We start from the raw sequence: 27149 nt of genomic DNA on the forward strand, positions 1-27149 counted from the left end.
TACAATAGAAATTTATTTACTTTGATCACAGCCAGATCTTGACATTTAGTTTCCACTGTAAGGACAATAATTCTAAATGTGTTTAAGTTTGTCCCCTCTTGAGCTGTAACACTAGAAAGTCAGTATTAATAAGTATATGAATAAAAATCATTCTAACTTTTAAAACTATGAAAATCTAGCCAGGTTTCCAGACTTCTTAAGCCATGTTTAATGCAGTTTTGTTCTTGTTCACTGTTTGGTTGGGTGATCTCTTTAAAATGCTCTTTTCCATGAACAATCTAATTAATAAATTACACACCTTTATAAACAATGCCATAGCCTATAGTGTGTCAGTAAAACTTCTTGAAGTTTTCATATTGTTGCTTTCATTCAGTCAGTAAACAAATCGTTTTCAAATCAAGACTATTTCAATGACGAACAGGAGGACCTATTTCATTGTGGTAAACCAGTAAGAAACTCAAAGCGACATGATTTGAGGGCATGCAAAAAAAAAAAAAAAAAAAAAAAAAAAATCCCTATTACATGAATGGGAGCTACATGAACTACAAATAATGTTAACATAAAACTAAAGCATTTCATTTGTTCTGGGCTTTTGTTTTTCTAGGATTTAACATTCTGCAACCTCATGCGCTTCAGCTGTTAGCTGAAATAATACCAATAGGAACCTAAAAAGTAAGCATCACTCAAGGATCTTTTGCATTTGCTATTTGAGATTGCTCACAGTTCTCAATGAACACGCTCTTAACAAGAAAACGTGCCTCCCAGAGCTATATCTGATTAAAAAGTATCTAGCAGTCTGAAGTACCACAGACTTCCCCAAAGATTATTTAATTTACCTTTCTAGATTTAAGGGCAGCCTACATAGCCTAGCCAGTTTTCCATTTGCAGTTGCTTGCTCCCAGAGAGACTCTGTACTTCCCCCACAGTTCAGTTTCAGTTAAGTCATGACGTTTCTTCCGGTTTAATTTACTATATAACTAGACTCTTGCAGCCCCTTCATGTTCTTGCAGACTGCCATCTCAGCCTTCCCATGGTCAAGTTCCCTCTCACTTTTCATGCTTTATATTCCCAAAATCTCACGTGGTGAAGTCCATACGTGCTTCCTTTTCTTCCTCCTCAGCTTTCATAGACTATTTACTATACCATGCTTTTATTTCCTTTCTCTCTGGTGACTGGGCTCACTTGTCTCCCCACAGTGTACAGGATACCTACTTTTTCTTTCTTCTTTCCAGGATTTCCAGACTTTAACCTAAAGCAGCTTGTTATAAACAGACTGTTTACTGGGAACTTTTCAACCAAAGAAGCTTCATATTATCAATTGACCCTGTTTATACTGAAGTCTTTAGCTCAGCTGTAGCTGTTTAATTAAGTGTCTAGCAGCTGAGAAACTGAGTATTTGTGTATCAACCCCTTTGTGTCTGGCAAACACTAATGAACACCACTGATCTGAATAGTAATGAATATAATTGGCTCATAGATGATCCTGCATCTACAGTTTAACTGTCTCAACAGCTTAAATGCTTCTGTGTTTTCTATTTCTTCATTCTGAGGACAGGCTGAGAGAGTTGGGGATGTTTAGCCTACAGAAGAGGAGGCTCCAGGGAGACCTTATGGCAGTCTCCCAGTACTTAGAGTGATAGGAGAAGGGGTAATGGATTTAAACTGAAAGAGGGTAGATTTAGATTAGATCTAAGGAAGCAATTCTTCCCTGTGGGGGTGGTGAGGCCCTGGCACAGGTTGCCCCGAGAAGCTGGGGCTGCCCCCTCCCTGGAAGGGTTCAAGGCCAGGCTGGACGGGGCTTTGGGCAAGCTGGGCTAGTGGAAGGTGTCCCTGCCCATGGCAGGGGGGTGGCACTGGATGGGCTTTAAGGTCCCTTCCAACCCAAACCATTCTATGATTTTGTGGTTCTATTATTGTTTCTTTCTGATTTCTCTCCCCAGATCAAGAGGCTATGGCTCATCAGCACACTAAATCTGATATTTGGTATAGAATATAAAAGTTGACATGTCCAGACCATTCAGTGGTCTGGTGAAGTGACAAATGCCTAAGAATTGTGACTATGGCCTTACTTTGAACAGTGATGGAATATGGCCTTGGAAGTTCATGCCTGTCTTGGTAAGAACTCACTTGCCTTTCCCATCCCAGATCAGGTTTACAGGGCTGGCAGTTAGAAATACTGTTATTTAAACAGAGGTTAAGTTATCACAAGCTTTTTATAGAAATGTTTGAAAAAAAATGAGTAAAGAAGGTATAGTTGCATAAACTGTCTAGAAACAGAATTAACATAGCCTCTTGGAGATGAATCCAGTACAGATTTGATGATATGTTATTTGAGAATTCAAGGTAATTATTAAACTTGAAATAAGCCCAATGTAATTCACAGAATATCAGTTATGTTTAGCCTGGTGAGATACTGCTATCACCCTTTCTTCTCATGCATCTTTTGTCAAATCTCTGGTTTACTGATTTAAATGTTAAGACAAACGTGCACCTGCAGCTTCATAGATTTGCATAGGAAATTGTCAGAAGAAAATACAGATGAAAATAACTGATTTAACACCTAGAGTAAAAATGAATGGGAAAGATTTGTGAGGACAGTGCTACAAAAAAGGGAGAAAATAAATATGAGGTTTGCAGGTAGAATACAGTGTTCAAGTCTTGAATAAATAGAGCTAACAATTTCTTTTCCATCTCTGTCTACTATGCTGGTACACCAGAGACAGCAGATATTAAAACAACCCAGTTTCTAGATGTGTTGAGCTACTTTATTTCAAGATCAAGTCCTGAAGTCAGAACTGAATGAGACCAACTAAGGAAAACATCAGATATTGACAGAAAACATTTTGTCTTGTCCCCTGTAGTTTCAGTTAGATATAGATGGAATTATAACCCCAAGACTACTTCATCTCTGTTTCCTGGTAAATCTTATTACTCTTTTTAACTGGAAGAAAGGAATACTCAGTGAAATGGGTAGCAGAAAGAGAAGTTTTCTAGGCATAAACAAATAAAAAGCTGGTAAGAGAGCAACAGAATAAAATAACATTTCATAAAGTTAGAAATAAATGGGTTTTATTCTGTGAAGGAGTATGCAATACTATGTGACATTGCACATAATGAATTCCAAGCAGAATGCAAAATACTTTAGAATGGGTGAGGACTAGTTTTCTAAGTGACTTACTTGTCTCCAGTGTTCTCTTTTATTCAGTTTATGGTAACAGCAGAGGTTCTGTTGCCGCACGGAAATATAGATCAGTTATAATCAAAAGGAATTGCTTTGTACACGAAAGTATTAATTTCCTTTTATTTTTGCCTGATTTTTGTTCCTCTGTTATGAGAATGAGCTTTGCTACTTCATGTATTTTCCAGTTTGGTTACTGCATTGCTGAAATATTGTTTCTAGCCTGTTTGGTTCTTTTTTCTTCCCTGCCTACACCATCTTGGTTATTTCATGTAAAACAAATGGCCAAATCCTATTCTTCCCATTATTCTGAATCTTCAATTTACTGTTTGCAATATCATTTCCATGATACAAATTCTTGGTATTGCTAAATGAAAAGAACAAGCTATCTCTATCACCCTGAACTGTCTAATAGCAAGAACAGTATGTAGCAATCTCTCCTTGTCTTGCTCTCAAAGGATTTGGGGCTGCAGTAACACCGTGGCCTCCTATTCCACCAGGTACCTCTTCCTGGTGTTGCCCAGCCCCTGGTAATGCTCTCTCACTGTGGTCCTCCCTGCGTGTTTGTCTAGATACTGGGGAGATGGCTCTTCCCTGAAACTGGATGAGGTGAAAAACGGGGAGAGTTTTTGCCCCAGTGAGAGGTCCTTGTCAGGTTTTAAGAGGTGCAGAACAGGAGCCTAGCAGAGTTGGAAGAATTTCTGTGCTTGTGAGAGAAGAGAGTGGAGAGAAGGAGAACACAGCAGGACATCCTCAATCCAGGGCATCCAGTAGTTGTCACACTTCAGACACTGCCTTTCTGTCTCCTTCTGCTATTGAAATGTATCAGCTCACTTGATGTTTTTATAATCCCTACAAATGCAAACCACCTGTTCCCTCTATGCAAAATAAATTCTATCAGAAATAGCCAGCAGGGCTTAAGGCATTGAGGAAAGTATCAGAGAGTCTTAAATTTGACTTGTTCTCTTCAAATAGAGAAGATGTCAAGGTATACAGCCATTCCCCTGACCCCTCTCCAAAGACAAAATTGACTTTCTGCCACAGGTAATGGACATCACTGTGTATTTTTCCACAGGAAGAGCTTCCAAATATGGGGCTTGTGCAATGATATCATAGCACCCACCAGTAATGACTGACATGTGTCGAGACTTTATTTGTCCCGACTGCTATACTTTCTTCAGGTATATTTAGGTATTTTTACAGAAACCAGTTACACTTTGGAGACTATTTCAAATGACTGGAATTGAATTTGTAATTCCTGTGCAGATTTGACATGGAAATGAGATACTAATACAGAATTATCCCTTGATAGGGAAAAGGGGATTTTTCTGAAGTAAATCCCAATCTAATTCTCAGGAGAACAAAGCATGGCTTGTGAAATAGGGGGAAAAAACCCAACAATCTTAAAACCAAATTGAATATAACTAAATGAATGCAGAAAATTTATACTAAATTCTGATAACATTATAATGTGGTTTTACAGTCTAACAACAACAGCCATTTCTAAGCGCACGTTCATGGTGTACGGGTTCTCCTATAAACATTGCAAGTACATTATTTTTTGTTAAAACTGAACTGAAGTCTATGATGGGGGACTTGATAAATACTTGAGCAATACAGATTTGATTTCAGCATGTATGTAACATTATAGCCTTAAGGAAATCAAAGGATTTAGAGCTGTACCTACTACCTATGGCCTAGGTAGTATGTACAGTATCAGTTGATTTTCATCTCAATGAAAGGCTGATGGAGAAAAGTAGTCTTGGAACTGCTCTCAGTATTTCAAAACCACCTTCTCTTGGTTCTTATCTTCTCTTCTTATCTTCCCAGGCGGAGAGATTTTTCTTTTTTGGCTTTCCTAGAAAAAGTAGTGAAATAATTAGTAAGGTAATGTCAGCAAAGCCTTTTTTATTTCTGAAAGCATTGTATTAAGTATACTTTTGACTCTGAGACCAAGGAGCTTCCATTTCAACCTTCAGTTCAAAAAATTCATATAAGAGCAGTAACAGCCACAAAAATGATTTCATTCCCTATCTCTCTGCTGAGGACAAGCTTGTGATAAAATTGCCTAGAAGAAGATCTTAACAAGATAAATTGGACTTCCACACTTGGAATGTGGTTTTACAGATTTATTCACAGGGTTTGAGTGTCTATGTCCCTTTTCAAAAGATCTCATAGCATGTCTGAAAGAATAACTACACTGGCTCTCTTTTTTGGCTACTAGAAACATGCATAGCAATTATTTCTGTATATTTGAAGAGACTTTGTTAGTATAACTGCAATAGAATATTCTAACTTTGTTAGTATAACTGCAATATAATATCTGTTGTCCTTCATAACACCCTCTGAAAAACTCTGTTCCTGAGTCTTTCTCCTATGTAAACACATTACAGTGTGCCAGTAATTTCAGTTGTAAAGATATCAAGGTTGAAAGAAAAAGTTACACTATAGCTACAAACCATTTTTTCCCCTTTTAGCTTTATCTTCTGTTATTGCTAAAAGGTTCCTGTAAAAGAAAGGTCTTGATCTGAACTCTGAGTCTAGCTGGGGTTTTGATTCATTCTGACACCTCCGACAAGGACAGTCCCACAGCCAGGAACCTTCAGACAATTTCAGAAGGAATAAAGTATTTTTCGCTCTTGTTGTGGAATCCCAGGTAAAAAAAGGCCAGCAATTATTTTAATAAGTTTTTTACCCTTTTGGTGACAAAGGTGAGGAGCCATCAATGGAAGATGAGATCAAGATGTCACATAGCTCAGTATCTCTGCTCAGCCTAGTGCCAGCTTCATTTTCTCTGCCTGCCTACTTGATATGGCTAGCAGACAAAAACTGCTGAATCACGTGTAAAGCACCAAAACCATCCTGACACAAGCCAGTGTTTCACACAATCACCCAGACATGTCGCATCTGATCTTTTTTTGTCAGGTTTAATATCGAAGGGACTCTGCCATTTTTGATTGTTTGAAGCTGCTGCCCAATAGATTGCTTCTGGAACTGTTTCATAAGTAAATAATTTTATGGTCACTGCACACCACTGTTAGTGTATCATCAGCTGCACCTACACACACCTGTTCATAGTTGACTAACACTATATCCAATATGTCCTAGTGATACTGGTTGTATTAAAGCCATCTACCTGGGATAGCATAGTGTAATATGACAGGGCTGTGGAAAAAAATGGGGTTCTTGCTAGATAAAGTGTGCATGCAAGTATTGAAGATTATTCTAACAAAAATCATTGCCGAACAGACAACTAGTTCGAATGCTGAAAAGGTCACTGGCAAATGAAATGTTCTTTAAAGGATTATGTAATTCCTCATATGGGTTTTAATACCAATTTACTGAGCACTGCCTCCAGGTTCACAGAGCTTTAGATGAGATTTTCAAGTTAGTAATGGATAGAGATCTATGTCACTTCTGCAGCCAGAAACTGCTTGAAGTAGAAAGCGGGAGAGCAACATGAAATGAATACAGTGGGTATTTATCTTCACAGAACCAGTGCTTTCAGCAAAGCACATCAGAAAGCATTACATGCAGATCATCCCCATCATACCATGTAATCAGTATGGAGTTGACCTTTTGCATTCCTTGGGTAGTTGCAGTGTTCTAAGGCAGTGGTTCTCAACGTGTGGTACACGGACCCCTGGGGGCCGTGATGTCGTTACAGGGGTCCGTGAAGGCTTAAATCAGGGGTGGGGAACGTCCAGCCCAGAAACATTTGGTCTGGCCCGTGGCAAGCACTGCACCTCCTTTTCCCACAGCCCCCTCCCTTCAATGCTCCTCTCATACTCAAGCTCCCCCTTCCTTCTCTCCAAATTTGAACACCCTTCGTGAGAAAACTGAAATAAATATTTGATGCAGTCTAGTGTTTTAAATCTTTCCTGTTAGCACTTCTTCTCCTATCACTTTGTAAAGGGTAGAAAAGCAAAGATAGCACATCTTTCTTAATTAAGAGTCCAGTCTACCAGCCAAATAACTTGCTCAATCCAGAAGTGTAGAATTCAGCCTTTCATTCAGGTTTCATGCAATACATAGAAGACTATACCATGTCTCACTTCAGAAGAACTGGTTGCATTTTAAAGCAATTTCTATATTTAAAAAAAAAAAAAGTTTTGCTGTTGGGATTTAACTAAAATATTTAAAAGGTCATTTACAGAACTTCCTGAAGAGACTATAAATGGAACTTTAGAATTTAAATGAGAAGCTTTTTCTTCCCTGCCTTGTAAATAAGAATATCCTTAATGGCTATAAATTTGCTATTTTCAAAGTATTGCTTGAGCCTCAAACTCTCTATGCAGGTCAATCATCTGTCAGATAGTCAGGAAGACCTTTACTTAATTCTAAATTAAATTAGTGCTAAGCAGCAGCAGATTACCTGGCATCCAAAAAACCCTGTTCATAATCTTTTTCTTAAAACACTTCATTATTGCTCAAACTGATTCTTCTGTGTACTAAAGATCAGTTTAGTATCAGCATGTATAATACAGAGTTTTGGTACCCTACGGTGTTTTCTCCATTGTCTCCCAGCTGACTGTTCCCTAGTTAATGTCATGCATTTGTGTTCTCCAGTCTTAAATTTCAGAAGACTTTTGCAATAGTCCTAATATTTCCCCATCTTCTCTGCTACTTTCTATCAGTTTTTTTGTTCCAAGATGTTTGGAGTCGCTTGATTTTCATTTTTCTTAAAAGAATGAAAGTTCTTTTCTGTTTTTTATAGTATCTGTCTCTCATCCTTTCCATGGAAATGCGAGTCTAGACATTTAACATTTTGGCAGTATCTTTCAGTCAATAAATTCCCCCTGACACTTGACAGAGGCCTTACACTCTTTCTCCTTGACCTATGGTTACTTTATGTACATGAAAATGTACATCTAATTAGATATTTATTAATATCTTATTTTTGTTCTTTAGAGTTTGTTTCCCAAAAACTTCCTTCCTCCTAACATCTTTTTGTAGTTATCCCCTGGTCACATCTCCACTTTTCTTCCTCCTCAGGATCTGTGGCTCCAGTGACAGGGACTGCAGTTTGGCCTACCGGCTCTATAGTTGAAGTCACTACAGGCTATGAATATTTCTTCAGTGCTGAGCATTATCCTTGTCTGTGTGGCCACACAACACACATTGGAACCTGCAGCTTTAATTTTCACTTTGAAGACTATATTTAAGCATTGCTCCGATTTACAGAATTTCTGAAAATCTGCGGCTGCCATGGGCATCCAAGTGACTCCCAGTGTAGAGGAGAACTTGGCACTGGAACAGGGGATGTCCAGATAACAAATATGCCAATGTTGCTTTTGTAGTCTTGCGACTCAGCAGCAGCTGCTGGGTTCTGAGTGCTTCGACAAATCAAGGAGGTATGTGACTACAGACTTCAAAAACCTGGCTTTACAATTCCAGTTTTTAAACTCTGGTCCTGCAGGTAAAACCTGCCTGATGCCGGGAGATTTAGGATCCTCATCGCTGTTCTTATTCTAAGCTTTTGGTCTTGCGATTGCTTGGTATAGTACACAGTGGCACTTCTTTCTCCTTCTATTGATTGTAGTGCTTCTCATTTGTTTAAGAGGGGAAAAGTTACTTAAGAGAGCAGTACCAAATGGTCATATAGTGCTTGTAATGTTGCTTTCAAAGTCCCTTCAGACACAAATCTGAGCCTTGATTGACTTGTTATCAGTCACTACTAGGCAGTAAATTGAGAGGGGTTTTCATACTATTTGCATGTAAAGCAAAACTTCATTTAAAGTTCACAAGCCTGGGAAAACATGTCTTTTATTGTAAACTAGGTTTTATTATAAACTAATGCTTTATTAATAAACTATTTTCTGGGGCTTGGAGCTCTGAATTGAAAGAAATCCAGATTTCTCTTTTGTCTAGTTTTCCCATTTTTTGCGCAGCTGGTTGCAATGAAAACATTCCATTAGCTAGAAGGAAATGTATTTGCTTTTCTTTATGTCCTTATGATTTTAGGATAAAAGTGGCTCATAAATACTCATTCATTTCTTCATACAGTAACTCTGAGGGATGAAAACTATTATTCCATATATTTTTGGATAAAAAAAAGAAAGACCAAATTACTTCCTACAGAACTAACAGATTTTTTTTTTTTTTTTTTTTTTTTTTTTTTTTTTGTGTGTGTTAATTTTAAGAAGACTGACTCAATAAAATTAATTTTGAGAGTTTAAAAATTATTATTTGTTTAATCAGGATACCTTTAAAACTGCATGCTTTCATAAAGTGCTTCCAACTATTGCAAGGAAAAATAGAAACAAAACCTATCTCTTATCTCTGTTGCTCTCATTGCTCTCATTCTACTACTCTTACATTGTCTACAGATTAGAGAGTCCCTAGAGCAAAACATTTGGTACTCTTTTATCAAGCTAAACATTCACAAATAGCTTAATATTCTGGAAGTCCCTGGGTACAAGTTCTGTGCCAGAGCAGAGGTGGAAGGTATCTTTCTATTTCCAGAAATTATAGAAGCAGTCTAAAAAACCAGTTTAAATACTGAACAGTTAACTCTGCATGGCTAAAATTGGGAAAGGCCAATCCTTCCTAGGTGACAGACTGTGAAGTGTAGCTGCAGAATTGCTATTGGTATTGAGAATAAGATTTTTCAAGTTCTGTAATACTAACTCAGATAAACAGATGCCTTTGGAGTTTTAACCAAATGATTGAAGAAGTTATTTCAAAAATAAGTATCGACTGCTTCTGCTTGTTGTCTTTGGAAATGCCCAGAAATTTGTGATGTAGGCATTATGACTGCTGACTAAAAATCTTGTAAGAAAATATCTATTTGTAAAAAATTTCCAGTTGGACTGAGATCTTTTAACCTTACTTCCACACCTGTTTTCTTCTTGCTTCCAGTATTTATGACCTCTGCACAATTTCCATCTGATGCTTCAAGAAATGATGTGAAATATGTTATGCAGGACTAGGAAAGAGGAGGTGATAGGGAACAATAATGCTGGGTGACCCTGAATGCAGACAAGTACCAATGGAAAACAGAAGAATTTGAAATAACCATGGACATATATTGATTCAGAAAACATCCAGGCAGTGAAGGATAGTGGCCAAATTTGGGGGGGTTGAGAAGACATAAAGCTCAATTCTGAAAATACTGATTCCTACCTCATCCCACATACAACAGGTGAGAGTCTGTCGTCACACACAGGAAGACACATTCTCACCCCAAGAAATTTAAGCACCAGTTTTCTTTCCCTGTCTTCTCCCTTTTGAGTCACTCTTATACCCACCTCAGATGCCATTAATTCACGCTGTCACATTTCATTCCAAATATAAGCTCTTGAGCAATGAATGTGAGATCCAGAAATACTAAGATGACAAACGCTTGCTAATGCAGCCTACATTAGTCTTGGATATTTAATCTTAAAATATTCCTTTCCTGTGTATTATATGTGGACTGCAATAGAGGAGAATTACATTCTTCTAAAGTATCTTTTATTCCACTCCACATTGCATGTTTCTCTTAATACTGGCCTCCTGATGAATTTTTCATTGTTTTTCTGACCTTAACTTTTGACCTTTGCAACAGTTCTGGACTCATGGCTTTCATACCATACTGAGTCCCTCTCTTGTCCTGTAGGCAAAAGTGTACTATGTAATATTTGCCTACTGTCCTGTCAGAAAGAGTCTTATTCATAAGGACTCTGGTTTAGAAGGTGTCTATCTTCTGTTCAGTGACCCCTTGACATATGTTACTGGCCATCACCTTTTTTTAGGTACTTTTTACTTAAAATCTTCTTCAGCAAGTAGCTCATCTAAGGTCACCTACTGGTCTCCTGCCATCATCCATCCTTCCTCCCACTCTTTACAGCTTGGCCTTTTATAGGTTCACTCTTCTTCCGGATTTCCCTTCTATTCTCATTCCTCTGTTAATACAGTTGTCAGCATTTTGCTTTCTTTCATACTTAAATATTTTCGTTTCTGTCCCATTGTAATCTGTGTTAGAATCAAATCCTTGTTCATCCCCACTGCCTTTTCTCCTGGGTCTTCTTCCTCAAGTCAGAGCCTTTATGGAAGAAATGCCACAAAACATTTAGTACATCTTTTCTGTCTTTGATTCCCAGCTAACAACTCTTCTCCCATTCAGTGGATTTTCTCACCCAACCACCCCAATTATGTTGTCACTACCTTCAAGACTCCCCCTACTGCAGCCACCATTTCACACGTTCCACAAATAATCCTCTCAGCCTCCCAAGACAAACTTGACCAGAGTGCCTTTGCATTGCTTTTGTCTTCCTCTTCATAAACTATGAAATTTACCTATTAAAAACAGGTGTTTCTTGACTGCTTTTTCCCTAACTCCTTTACTTGTTCCAATGACCTCTGTGTGTAGACTGTCTTCCTTGTGCTCTTTTTATCTTCCATTTTTACTTCTTTCACTACAGAGAAGTGCCTCCTGGCATGTTTTTCCTCACAAATGCATCTTTGTCTTTTACCTCTGAGACATCCTTTGTTTGCATCATTGCAGATACAAGTGATGTATCTTTTAGATCTGTAATCTAGCTTTAATCTTTAATTTAGAGTGCTTTTTAACATTTACACATTGAACCTGTTTTTAAATGTGGCAGATTCTTTTTCAGTGGTGGTGGGACCTTGCAGAGTATGGCAGAGATGCAGTTTTATTGTCCGTTTAAATTCCTAAAGCTTTCTCATCTTACAGTTCTGCTGCTGTGGCATCATATTGTCTGTTCCTGTCAAAGGCAGTTTTGCGCTGCCAGAGTGCATGGAGAAGGCTGCTGCTAAGGTCATTTTCCTGGTCCATCACTTGGACTTTCACACTCTGCAGTTTCTCTCCCTTTCTCTCTTCCTTCAAAGAAAGTTCTTTTTTTTTTTTTTAACTTCCCAAGCTTTTCAGGTCTTACTGCAGTATCAAGTTGTCATTTCCCTCCTCCAGGTGGTCTTTGAGACCAACTTTCATCACACCCATGTTGAATTCTGAACTGCACACCTTCAGGCACTGAGTGACACCTCCGCCTATTTTTTATTTCCTACGATCTTCCATAGAACTCCGTGTCATTCCCTTTCAAACAACCTCTTAAACCACCATTATTCTTTGTTGTGGTGCTCACAAAACTGGGGATTGCTGGGATTTTGGTGTACTGAGATCATAAGCCAAGCACACCCACAAATGTTGCCTCATTGCTTTCCTTTACTCCTCCCATCTGTCTCTGTCCATCTCTTTTGTCATATAGTTTAATTCTACTCTCTCAGAGAAGAAAAAGGGTTTATACGTCCACAGCACCACTACCTACAGCGCTTGAGACACTGGCAACCTGAACTGTGGCTAAAATTCAAAGATGAAGGCCGTAAGACAATGTAAACAAATATAAGAAAAATAGATGTAATTTATAAGAATTTTGTGAATATTTTACTGAGTGGGGATTTTTTTCATTTTCCTGACGATGACAGTGTTTATGATTTTTTAAAAAACACCTTTTTTTCCTAGTAATTTAGAAATATTAAGTGTTGGGAGTTTTGTCACAACAAACTAATCAGCATTAATTTTTGTGCATAAATTCTGACAGAATTTTTCCATTAAATGTTCATAAACATATTCTCTAAAGCATTATGTAATGTGGTGCCACAACAAGTGTTAAAAAGACACACAAGCATTCCTGCCAATAATGACGAGAGGGAGTTAATCCATATGTTGGTGTGCTGTCAGTCAAAAGCAAACTAAACATAAAATTGCCTTTAGGCAAAAAATAAAAGGGACATTCCCTGATATTTTGTTGTTGTTGTTTGGCTGTTTCCTCCCCCGTGGCTTTGTGTGGCTAGTGTGCATAAAAATAAATAGCATGCCTCATGGTAGACATGTTGTGGCGTACATGTTAGGAAGCCAAATAAAATTTGTATCTTTTTTTCTGAAAACTGTTTTTCTTATTTCATAGTCTAATATTAGGAAGCAGAGACAACAATAGGTAGCTTGGTGTCCTTTTTTCTGCCATTTTCTCAAAGCCTTCAGTGGAGATCCATATGCCTACTATGCAATTTCTACACACATTTACTTCCCCTGTCCAAATGTCAGGGGCAGAGATGTGTTAGGGACCCTGTCTAGAATGTAAAATCATCTGATGAGCACTTTAAAGGACCGAACTTTCCTACTGCCATATAAAATATATTGGTATTTTAAATAACTGAGGTTTTAAAATTTTAAAATTTTATTTTATTTTATTTTATTTTATTTTATTTTATTTTATTTTATTTTATTTTATTTTATTTTATTTTATTTTATTTTATTTATGTGGAATATCAAGGTGTGAATTCCTAGTTTTTCCAACATTTGCACCTCTCTAGATGGCTACTGTGTTCTCCTAAAATGTCTTACTGAACATCAAGGGACATAATCATGTCTTTAAAAGATTTCCTGTATTGAGAATGTAGCTTTACTCATGAAGAGTTAGGAGAATCTTTCATGTGTGTGCCCTAGATAATAAGGTATTCTGATAGAATTTTCTCCTGATACATAGTGTCAGAGCCCCTCATGTCCCTAAGCTCTGAAACAATTTCTAGTCCAGATAATGAAAGTCAGTGTCTGTGTGTCATTTGTGCCTTTGAAAACTTCCCCTGAAGCCCAGCAATACAGTGGAGTGCTGTTTTGATACTGACTGCTCAGAAGAAGAGTCAGTAAATGGTTTGACATTTTCTAATCTGGATGCATGAGATAAGTCAGTTAACAAAGCCCACTGAGCTCGCTATAATGGCAAATATCAAAGACTTTTGTCTTTTGATATAACCGGGTGTTGTACAGTGTTGGATTTGGTATTGCATTACTTGGGTAACTTTGGAAAGTGATATCTGCTTCTCCTTAATTTGTGTACGTATATATGTAGTTTCTAACTACTGACCATCTCTGCTAACTCCACTGTGCAAAAAGTTTCCCTGTGTCAGACATGATAACTCAATCACAGTGTTTAAGCATTTGTACTTCCTAATGGTCAGAAAATACATTACAACCACTGCCATGAAAAAACCCTGATGGAATTACTTAGCCAGACCACTTCTGGTTTGCATTAAAAAAAATAATTTAATTTGTAAAAAATATCTATCTTTCTGTATGAATTCGTTGCAGGCTGCTTTGTACCTAAGAGTTCCTAAGCAGAAAGTATGACTTGCTCTTGATAGAAAGTATGAACTCTTTCAATCCCCCTCCTTCCTCCCTCTCCCCAATCAAACTGTGCCTGTATGTGACATTGACAATCAGTACCCCAAATGTATCAGAGAAAGCGGTAATAAATCCTAAATTGGGACATTACAGATAGATGTGGTTATGTGTAAATTTTCCTCTTAACCTCCTCAGTTAGTGGTAGGAGTTTTCCTTGTTGACTTTTAATGCATTAGGGTAGAAGCAAGAGAAACCCTGAATCCAGTTCAGTGGCATATTTCCTTCCTGACTTCAGTGAGGACAGATTTTCTGAGACCTCCCTCTCAGATTTGCCTGTAAATGTCTGCTCTGTTTCCCCTTGAGAAAGTAGGCCAATCATCCCTTGAGTCATCAGCAGAAGCAGAAATAACCTCTGAGGTTTACCAAGGAATTTTATGGAACACTTACTGCTTTACCTCTTTCTACGGTAATCCTGATATTGACAGCAAACAAGATATGTACCGCTTACTGGGTGAGAGGCAAGACACTTGGATGTGTCATGGCTATGTTATTACAGGAAGCTTTTGACAGAAACAAACAAGTATACAATACCCAACAGATGAAAAAGTAACAAACAATACAGCCCTCTAATGGTAAAAGTGAATGCTAACATTTCAAAGAATAAATAATAATTGCATGAGGGAAATATTTTTATAAATCATGTAAAATATAGTACCCATAATCCTATCCCTAGTATGACTGATACCAACTGGATTAAAGTAAAGAAGATGTTAAATCCAAATAGTGGATGATGATGAATCCCAAAGCACAGGAAAAACATGTAGCCCTGATCTTAAAGGCCAGCAGAACTGAAAGAGGTGGGAGAAACGTGAAGGATGCAATGTTTTCTCTGGGATTGTTCTCCATAACTGCATAGCTCAGAAACTTGCACTGTGCTTTGGGAGCTCCTTTGTCCGATTTCAATACAGTCGTTGCTCCACTGGGGACATTCTTCTTTCCTAAACTGCACTGGGATCTGGCTTTGACTGGAATCCTACTTTTGAGTGCTGATGATTGAGCCTAAAACTGCTTTTGTTGTTGACTGTACTTACGGTAATATTAGCCCCACAGTTTCCAAGGCAGTGATCCTGTGGTGCTGTAAAAGCAGCAGCTGAAACTAAGGGATTTTATTCTCTTCATGAACGTTAGAAAACACAGCTGTCTTTAATTAATTAAAATGGAAGGTAGTTGGTTGCAGAAAGTACACTGGGAGAGGTTTCTGGCTCTGTTCTTCATCCAGATCTCTGACCTGTTTTCTTGGCATGCATGATCACTTTTTCCCTTGTGGAACAGTCCAAGGGTGGGCAGAAGCTATGTGAGGAACTGGCTGAAGATAGGTACTAATAAAATTGTTTATGTGGAATTATTTCTATTGTTATCTGGGGACAAAAGCTCAGTTTTAGAGATATATGTCTCCCTGCTGAGTTTTCTGCTGGTTTTCTATTTTATGCCCTTTCAAGGGTCTGTCCTTATGTGAAGGGCTACAATCAGTAATGAAGTCCTGGCTAACAGGGAAAGCTAAGAGCTTCATTGCTATCCCAATAAATACATTCTGCTCTCAAGCCCCCATAGCAGTCTCGGCAAGCCTGACAGGCTGACATGGGAACACAGGCGATTTCCCCTCTTACCTCATATTTAAGAATTAGGAGTTTAATGTAACTTCTGTGTTTAAATACAGATCTCCTTCTACCAGAAAGGTTACAGCTGTGTCATAGCCGGCCAACAGAGGCAGCCAGTGTATCATAAAAAGTTAATATATGAACTACATAAAATCCCATTATCATCCTTTTTCTCTCTCTGTAGCTGCTATGTCACTCTCATATCACATAAATACATTGTAAGTTCTTTGTAGCAAAGGCCTTCCTTTCCCTTGCATCTGTAGAACAGAGCACTGGCCCTTCACTGATACGACTGGGTGCTAATACTGTGCAGCTAAACACATGAACGAAGGTCTAAACTCTCCTCTTAGAGCAGTCAGTAAGGGAGCTGTTCCAAATTTGGGCTATGTTTTAATACGTTCATAATTATCAGCTGAAGGTTTAATTTGCTTTCGATATATAATGTAAGCTGTTTCAGAGCTCATGTAGCCTCCAGGATATTTATTTATGCTACTCATTGAATATAGACATTTGTGTAAACCCTGATTCTTTTGGGATCTGTTACAATTAGAAGCACACATAGAATCTCATCAGCATTACTGAAACTCTGTAGTTAAACCATGACTTAATAAGACATACAAGTATGCATAGGACACAAAAATTTTGGACTAGTTTGCACATTTTCTAGAATAACAAGAGACAGCAAATAAGAATATCAGTCTATTTAGAATCAACTGCAGAAATAACTCCATTATAATTGCATCAATGGTATTTTTCAGCTATTTTGAGCTTGAAATAGAATACAACTAGGATTCTGCAAATCAGATACTATTAACAATTTTTCACTTTATAAGTCAAAATAAATTCAGGCCAAATATATCATCTTTACATATGTGAGATTAACAGTTATGCTGAAGACATAGAATTTGCCATACTTCCTTACAGTATGCCCCATACTATACTATAGACTGTTTCTTTTTCATCTCTTGTATTTCTCATACCAAGGATTATGTTTTCAGTCAGAAGCATTTAACATAATTATGGCTGTATCATCTGTGAACAATTGTTATTAGGAAAGTAAATTAGGATTTATTCTTTCATATTTTCCAAAGCAGTTTAGCGATTGCAAAGAAGGCGGCAAGAAGACTACATACATAATATATGGATCATGTCTGGAGAACTCGTGATTTGTATATCTATTCTTTGCATTTAAAACTGATAAACTATAGGATAAAAGGGCCTTACCAAGACAACTTTTGTTTTCTTCCTCTCAAGAAATTTTTCTTTGTTCATTTCAATTATGAATGGCCGTTTTCCACTGATACTTAATACTAAAGTTCTCTTTACTGATTTTGTGTCAGTACCTCAAATACCTTTCAGTCCTTTCCAGATTGGGGACTTACACAGAACTGTATATTACAGTTTGTCTTCCCAGCTGCTGATATGCAACTCACCATATTTTATTCCAGAGGTGACAAATGTATTATGTTGCATACAGAATCCAACTGATTCCTTTCATTATATTAATGCATTTTTGTGAGAGGCAAAGTCTATCAATTCCTCTCAGTTTTACTCTCATAAGTGTAATTACAATTAGGACAACTTTAACTCAACTGCGTTTACTTGAGAAACTTATGTTGGGAATGTAGTCATGCTAAGTTCACACAACAGTAATAAAGCCAGTTTTAAATATCAGTCCAGACCTGATGCAGTCTCTGGAAATGTTTCTATCGTTCTACTGATTTTACAAGGAACACATAGAACTTAAGCTCTAAATTTAGACACTTCAATTAAGTGCCTTAAATGGGGTGAATCCAGGCTTAACTTCCTGAACTTTTGTTAAAGGTGTTCTCTATTGTCATTTTTGTTTCTTTGAATGTCTTTGTGGAAGAAAATTGTCTTGACACCATGAAATGTATGATTTACAATATATAACTTAAAAATGGTTGTAATATAACTTAAGTTATATTTGATTTCAGGATTCAGGACACTTGGGATGCAAAACAGACTTTTTCACCTTTGTTTATAAACAAAGCAAAACTTTATGGGCACATTTTAACAGCTGAAAAAATGAAAGACCACACCCCCTCCCCCCAAAATAAGTGAAGTTTATTTTATTAAAACACAGAGGCAATATTTCTGGCTGCTGAGACTCTTCATGAATATGCTGTTATGCTGTTTCCAAAAAGCTTCCAGTTGATGATGCAGCAGCTTTTTCAGGAGGAACAGCACATAGGAACGGGTTCTTCAGTCTCATATCATCACACATTACATTACAAGGGTCAATTCACCTCATTTGTCTGGTTGTACACTGTCATTACAGGCTCCACTCTGTAGTTCAGGAGGAGGAGGTAGGTGGAGACATCATTTATTTCTCATCGAGAAGACACATAAGTGTGTCTGATTTTTTGCATGAGTGCCTTTTGCAAGAGGAATGACAGACTATTGTTTTGACTAGGACTTTCTACATACAGACCTGGTTTGTGATAGGTCCTCCTTTTTCCTGCCTGGCCTCACTAAGTCACCGGAATCAATCTGATCAAATATAATTTGTAGTTTGGAGTTTTCACTGCAGAAAAGTATAATTTGAGCTGTAAAAATGCCAGACATATAACACTTCTCTCTTCTTTCCTCTCTTTGCAAAGGTGAATCAAACAAAGAGCATCCTGACACTTCATGGTCTCAAAATGGAAGTGAAGCATCAATATATTTTCAATAACCTGCACCTTTGCTCCCGTGTTCCCATTTCATTTTTTACATTTTAAAGAATCCCACTAATCATCTGGAAGCTATATAAACATCGACAGCAATGAAAGCCATATCCCATGTTTATGGCATCTGAGTGACTATTTTCAGGAACCCATCTGCAGAGGTGGGCTGGAATACAAATACAAGAGACCTTTTTCCTCATCATGCCACGGTGACATACAGAGGATGAGATCGTTTTTATAAAGAGAAAGAAAGGGGACATTGCATTGGGATACCTTCTTGATAAAGCTCAGTACTCTCTGCACCAGTTTACACCTTGCACACAGAGGTGAAAGGTATTTGTTCACTCATTAAATGCTGGGTACAAGGAGAAGTTCTGCCTGATGGAGGTTTTGGGAGGACTCAGACCAGCTAGTGATGCCACACTTGGAGAACAGCCTGCCCACAGCAGAAAGGGAAGACATAGTGGCCACTGCCTGATGGAATATACTATGCATATGAATGGGAAAGAAGCAGTAGCTGCTACTCTGGCAGGCTCATCAAGTATTGGGGCAGCAGAGCTAGCTGTGGCTGGATCAGCAGCAATTTCCACAGAAACAGCCTGAGAACCAAAAACTGCTAAAGCTCCTGTTCCAGCATCAAATATTCTTCAGACTACCTACAAGAGAGATTCTGCTTCTGAAAGAGCAATTTGAACTAGTTGGTTGAAGACTGTCATATATGACATGGAAGGGCAGCTAACAAAAGCCTGGTTTTGGAAGTTCTGAAAGATTATTAGAAATATCACTTTTAGACACTGCTGAAGATATCTTGAATTGTTGCTTTTTCCTTGCTGCAGAGCAAGTTTCTAGAAAGTAGGAGGGTTTACATGAAATGGAAATAAACTTTGAATCCCCAACTGAATGACTGTTTATCCCATGAACTACCAGATGGGATGTGACAAAACAAAATGTTTAAGGTACTCCAAAAGAAATAGGAAGATTAAACCTCTTCTTAATAAGGTAAGAGATTTAAATGGTGCGTACAGGTCCTACCACTGACAGTACAAGTGAACTCCTTTCTGAGATTAGTGGGATAAAACTGATTAGTCCTAATTGAGTTTCCAGCAGACACAGACTCCTTAATTGATCTCTTGTGTACCAAGATATTTCACAGAATTAAATTATCACCGTGTGTGCAAACATGTTTAATAGGACCAACTGTGTTCACTGAAATGCCTAATGCTTTGAAACTCAGAGGGTACCATGCATTTAAATTTGTATATAAACACCTATGGAAATTTAAGGCAATCCTTTCATAAGCATGTGAGAAAGAGTGGATCTTACTGTAGCTGAACCAAATATTTCTCATATCCAGCAAAATAATGTATTTGATAATGGGTAAAAATCACACAGCTAAGGAAGCCATCTGAGACACTAAAATAGTACCTGCAATAGGGTTCACTTGAATTATTACACACAAGTGGAGGCCAAATCACAAAGCAGCTCTCTGTTATTTATCACTTTAGCCTTCTCTGTCATCAGGATGTCAGAGATCCACTTCTATGAACACAGGTCCCCGTGAGTGAACATTTTTCTCACAATATGTTACAGGTCTGTTGAATGAAGAGTGAGTCTGATTCAACTCTAAGTGGGAGGAAATGAAAAGGGAAGGTGTGTAATAGAGTCTGAGGCATCTATCCTCACTCTGAAGGAGGAAAACATGCAAGACGAACACCAAGAAGGAAGAATTTGGGGAACTGCAGGCTGCTGAATCTAACCTCAGTTTTTTGGAAGTCATTGGGATAAATCCTTGTGGAAACCATTTGCAGGCACATGAAAGACAAGGAGGTGACTGGGAACAGCCAGGATGGGTTTAGCAACAGAAAGCACGACTGATCAGCTTGATTTGTTTTCCAGGAGGAAGTGACTTGATCTATGGAGAAGGAGACAGAGCAGCAGATGTTGTTTACCTTGACTCCAGCAGTATTCTCAGCATGGTATTCCATGCTGCTAAGTTGAAGAGATACGTTTGGGATAGATGGAATATAAGGTGTATGGAAAATTGAGGGACTGTTGATCTGAAGGGCTAATGGTCAGAGGTTCAAAGTCCAGCTGGCAGCTGGGTACCACTAGCACTACTTTGTGGTTGATAATAGCACTGATACTGTTTAAATTATTAATTACTGGCAGCATCAAATACCCACCCAATGGTCTGGCAAACAAGAGCAAATTGGGGGAATGGTTGATATGCTGTAGAGTAGGGGCTGCCATTGTGAGGGGCCTTCACAGGCTGGAGACATGGATCAACAGGAACCTCATGGGTTTCAGGAAGGACAAATCAAAGTCCTGCAGCAGGCCTGTAATAACCCCATACAACACAATAACCTGGCTAGATAAATAGAAGCTATGGAGAAAAGGGTTTGGGAGTCTTGGTGGGCAACATGCAGAACAGTAATCACCAACTGGCTCCTGTGGAGCAGGAAGCTGCAAAATAAATTTTATTAACAGGACCATAGACAACAGGTGGAGGGAGAGATTATTCCCTTCTCCTTGTTTGTGTAGCACACTTTTTATTCCACATTTTATGCTAGTTAAAAGTGTGGAAGTATTAATAAAAATGTGACCTAGATGGATGGCAAAAGTGCTTTTCCAATCTGATTACTAAATAGAAAATGTATCTTTAATTGAACACTCTTCTTGATTTATGAGATTATATTATTTTGGTAGGGATTTATTTTTCACAGGGAGAAGACTGGTTAGAAGAGATTCTAACAAACAAGGAAAAAGGGGGATTTTGTCACAGAACATCAGAAAATAGGTCATAAGGCTTGTGTGTTCACAGAGAAATTCAGGAAATGTGCACACAGCATCTGCTGTTTTGACCAGAGTTTGGGCAAAGAATTGGAAACCTCCTCTGACAGGAGAGCCTCTCAGCATGGACATGAAAGGAAACACGAAAGCTGTCAAAATAAACCCATTTAATATACTTCATACCTTTCAATGCTATAAGAAAATAATTCTTTCTGAAGATTGCTTCTCCCCAGGGAATGCAGTTGATCCATCACCAGGAGCATGATCAGCTCCTGGGTCTCTGGACTGCATATGACATTTAGTTAAATTAGTGACAAAGTTCATCAGTACTTTTATCATGGCCAGAGTCCCTGTTACAGTGAGTGGCTCAATGATGAATGATTTTCTGATATATAGCCTAGGACTACACTGGATTCTCTCTCTGATCATACTAGTATCTTTTATACTTTTTCTTTTCATGAATTGTTGGTTATATTCTCCTTCATTAATTTATCTCTGAACACTATATAAACTGGGGTCATAGCTATGGCTTGGCAGAGGACAAAGAAGCAATTGAAGCAGTCAGGAAAGAGAATGAGATTCAAGTAGGGAGACCTTATAGAAACACCACCGAGCAGCTTGGTGTAGCAATCATCTGCGCTGAGCTTGGTAAATATTTTCTGTATCTAGTAAATACCAACAGATGTTTTATAGTGTATGTTAATACGCTTAATGCTATTCAGCATCAAAAGAAAGGGAGAAGTAGAAACAGCACTTCCATACACAATAGCTGACACCCATCCTTAACAAATGTTTGGTGTAGATTACCAGCAAAAGACAACAGCAACTGCAATTCTGTCCCATGGCAAAGATGGCACTGTTTTTTCATCCTCACCCAGTTTTTAGATTCATTATCTTCTAGCAGTGCACAGCTGAAGGCTGAACTTGAGTTCGTAGCTTTTATAAACATTACCAGTGGCACAAGAAGAATTAAACCATATGAACTTTTCCTCCCCTCTCCCACGGGCCAGCTCAAAGCTTGTGACAGTGATCCAAACTGAAAACTTCAGCTAGGTTAATACCTTCTTTTTATTGTTCTGTTTCTTGTTCAGGGGAAGGGACAGCACGTGGATGAAGAAGTTTAAATAAAAAACTGTGAATGAAAGGTTTTAGACACAAGATGAAGATCCAGCCCCTCTGTTTCACATGAAGTCTAGAAGGAAGCAAATAAGGTAAATTTTCAGCATATTTTACTTCTTTATACTTGTCAAGCTAAGAGAGAACATCTCTGGATTCCCAAAGCCCATTTGTAGGAGAAAAAATTGGTGGATCAGGCAGATATACCTAATAGTTTTAGAGAAACAAATTCTGTAAAGGCATAAAGTTACTGCAGCTGACACATTTAGAGACCTCACACTTCCAATGCAGTTCTTGGCATGCACCTAGGAGTAAAAAACATCAAAAAAAAAACAATTACACAAGGAAATAAAAAGTCATAGGATGTTTTAATCATCATTTCCTTAGAAACGAGACAGAGATTAACATTTCTATATGAATTTTGCAATATTTAACCGTTTTACTCTAGCTGTTCATGAGGTCCATGAGTGTTGGCAGTCATTAGTAATTCCCAACATAACAATATGACTCTAAGTATATGCATGCACCCCATGTTTTTTATGCTGATATTTCACGTGAAACAGTTCTCCTGCCATGCAAATTTTGCAGCTCTCTTTCCTCTGTCTGACTTTTTACTGACTGGACTTTTAGTTCTGCATAGGGTATTTGTTAAAACAGACTTTGATTTTTCTACTGTAATGTGGACCTTCAGTCCTAAGAAAAAAAAATATGTTACTCTGCCAACTCTTTCTGCTATGCTTGTGCTGCACTGGCCACAAAAGTTTTGGCAAAGTTAAGTCTACCTCTCCTTACCCAAGTTTAAGTGATCCTGAAGCTAGAAAATGTTTGCATGCTACTAGACAGGACAGTCTGTATGACCAAAAAGGATTGGTTTAGCCTCATATAATTTTAGACATTTAAGCAAAGATTCTGCCCAGTGAAAGTTCCCTTCAAAGCTGTGCAGAACTTTAGGGCCTTCGTGGACTGAATCAATGTTTTGTAGGTACCTCTCTTTGCATTGACTATAGAGGAGGAATTTAAAGTCACATGGCTGATTAATTCCATATATAAATGTAACCAAAAAGAATCTGGGATATAGTGTCTGAAAATTAGGTTATTTTAAATATATGCCTTTGGTATAGAATTTTATTTTAATAACTTCTTTCGCATAACATTTATTTTTAAATAGCTCACTGAACAAATACACCAAATAAATCTGTCTTTGGAGAGGTATAAATACAGTAACTTACTTAGTATGGTGAAAAGAAGAGAATTGTGGACTAAAGAGTGATCTCAGTTGAACTTATTGTAATTTTAAAGGTTGAACTGTTGCCATCCTCCAGCTCATAAATGATATAAGTCAAATGAAATTAAGCCATACTTAGAATACCAATAGTGGTGTCATCGTAGATTTACAACCTCATGAAATACCAAGTAGCAAGAATTCTTAAATCCCATAGAGGAAGGTAAGTTTTCTCCTTGTCACAAAACAATATTCACCTTTACCTATTTTTCCTTTTCTTTTTTTTTAAAAACAAACAAACAAAAACCAAACCCAAAAATGAAAAAAAAAAGATTGATAGTTATAAAAAATTCTAGCAGAATAGATGGGGTGGCCAGAAATTACATTTATTGAGCCAGTAGCTTCCAAACAGTTCCATGTATTATTCCTGCTCCCAGTGTGGTATTGAGATTATTTTTTCTGAAATGAAAATTATTGAAACTGACATTAGAAAAAACAGCAGCACAGAATAATAACCAGCAGCTAAGCTACTGGGTTCTGAACAAGGATTTCTAATTCTCCATAAGCTCTTCTCAAATTCCTCTTAATATGGCGAAAGACATTCACAAATTGGAAAAGCTTCAGACAATAGAATATGGCTTATGGGCTTAGCGTGAGAAAGTGTCAGCACAGCTTCACAAAGATCCCTCAAGGTGCTCTCAGGAGAGTCTGAAGTGACCAAAGACAGTGGCTTCTCAGACACTCTTGTCTTTAATAAGTAAATCCAATATTAGTTCATCATCCTTCCAAGTGTTTGTGAATCCTCTGGCAGATGTATTGCTCAAAAAGCCCAGGATTTTTGAAGCAAAGTGGATTTCTATTGGAACCACATATAAGAAAAGCTGCAACAATCTGAATGAGAAAAATTAATTTCTCACACACACAAATAATAAACAGTGAATTCTACAGACCAGGGGGTTTGTGAGCACAGGATATGTTGCATTTTGGAGCACTCTAAATGTCCTTGCAGAGAGTAGTTTCAGTTTAAGAGCTGTGTAGCTATATTGTTAAGGGAACTATTATGCTGCTACTGTTGCACAATTTAATTTTTCAGTCCAGATAAAGTATTATCTAGTAATGAACACCATTACACAGATATGGTCATTTATATTATAAATGGTGATAATAATTTCTGTCTGTGAGGCACTTGTACATCATGCAAGGTATTGCACTCTCACAGGATTAAGCATCCTCTCTGTTCCAAATCACTGGCCAACATAATTTATGACATGGGGCTCCTTTTTTTTGCTCTATTCAGCACCTTCAAACCCGTTTATCTGCTTAGAAGACACTGCCATGTTTTCTTCTGCATACTGTTCTTCTCTCCTAGTTTTTCTAATTTTGTTTGTCTCTTAATTCACATCAATAATTTCAATATAATTAAAAAGAGATGAAGAAAATCAACTGGTGTGAAGCAAAAAAACATAATGATTTCCACAGAACAGCGTAATTGTGGTTCAGCCTCTCTTTCTGTGGAAATGTTCTGGCATCAGATACAATCCTGAACTACCACCTACTGTCCAGTGGGTTTGTGCTTTGTTTGAAAGCATTCATTGTGGCAAATGTAGTTTTTCATGCAAGGCCTTGATCCTGCTGAGAGTTGTCTTGACAATGACTTATCCAAAATTCCCTGTAGGACAGGAAGCTAAACCCCTGAGCCAACAAAAGGAAAATGAGGATGTGCATATAGTTATCACATGAACTCCCACTGTTTCAATGGAAAACTCGTGCTCCAAAAGGTACAGACAAAATTAAATCAAATGAGGAAGCAGGACTCAAGCTGGTTGGTAATTTGAACCACGTATAAACCAATGTAATATCTTCCTGTGTCTACAGGTGTCTTGAAACAATAGCTCAGAGTGGATCAACCACTGTGTTAATCTCTGTTTAAATGTACATAAACGTGGACAATACAGAGACACTGTTAGCTGTAACTGTCTGCTGAGGGATGCAGCTCTCTGTGGCCAAGGCTTAGCCCCAATGAAGCATGGGTACAAAACCTGGGGATGTCAGAACAAATTGTTTTATTGTGAGAAAGAGATGTGAGGAAGTGCATAGGGTCATGCGAGATAAAGAAGCTAAAACTGCAAACTCATATCAGCTTGAGAGTCTAAAGAGGAAAAGCACCAACATGAAGACTTAGTGCATAAAAACCCTAAAGGGAAAAACAGGAAGTCATAAAACAGCAAAAGAGCAATATTGAGGATCAGCCTCTTCCACAGAACTACGGAGACTGACCCTTTGCCCCCTCCTTGACTACTGTCTGGCCTGCAAACATTCATAGGGCTTCTTACTAGGGGTTGTGAGCATATGAATGCTTAGACTAAAAGCTTGGTAAGCGGAGGTGTTTATTGTGTGTATTAGGTAATATATTATTTCTTTGGTCTTTTAAGCTATATGTGAAGCATTTGAGCACATGGTAAAAGCTGACTGTGCAAAATGATCCAGGGAGAGTTAAAACAACACTACTGAAAAGAACTTTGTAGTTTGCAGTTTGTTTTTTCTATTTCAAGGGGGTGGGCTTAGCCATTCATGTAACCACAATTTGGAAAATCACTATCAGCTTCTGATTTCTGTACTGTCCTCTGACTGGTTAGATGGGAAGAGAAACCAACAGAGAAAAAAAAAAATCAATCCCATCAACTAAAAGACTTCACCTTAGTCCTTTATTTTGTATTATTTCCTACAGTATGATAAAAAAATAAATTTGGCAACTATTCTTGCAACCTTCTATATTTCTGACGCATTCTTCATTGTCCTTATCTGAGTCTAAAACTCTTAAACAATATAGAGTTCATAGATAGGAACAAAAATTCTAACACGGAACTGCGTGCTCTACGGAGAAATAGGGGAAATATAAATGCAATGGTAACTAGAGTTCTTCCAGGCAGTGGGGGGAAATAGCTGAATGAATCAGTCTTGCTGATCTTTGAAAATCCCATGAAACTTAAGAGAAAATAAAATTATTTTCAGCATGATTTCTATCTTTATGTACTTAAAGGAATCTTGAGATAAATAAATCCAAATATTATTTAACCATCAGAAGCCTTTCAGAAAGACGGCAGCTAAAGTCTGAGGAACTTAATCAACATTCAAACTGTTTTCATTACAGAAGCATTTGTTTTATTTATATTTTTGCTTATAAAGGAGAAAGATGGCAGAGGGAGATAGAGATGGGAGACAAAAAAAGGTCATATTGCTTGGATGAACCTTTGAAAGTTCTTAGGCTGAGTTGTGGAAAACAATAGAAAATATTACTTCAGGTATAAAATGTAAAGCATATTGTGTGTCCTTCAGTTTACTGTAGTAGAAAATACAACAGAGAGGACAT

This window comes from Athene cunicularia (genome assembly GCF_003259725.1).
Source record: "Athene cunicularia isolate RWA chromosome 1 unlocalized genomic scaffold, athCun1 chr1_part2, whole genome shotgun sequence".
In the NCBI taxonomy this organism is placed as follows: Eukaryota; Metazoa; Chordata; class Aves; order Strigiformes; family Strigidae; genus Athene; species Athene cunicularia.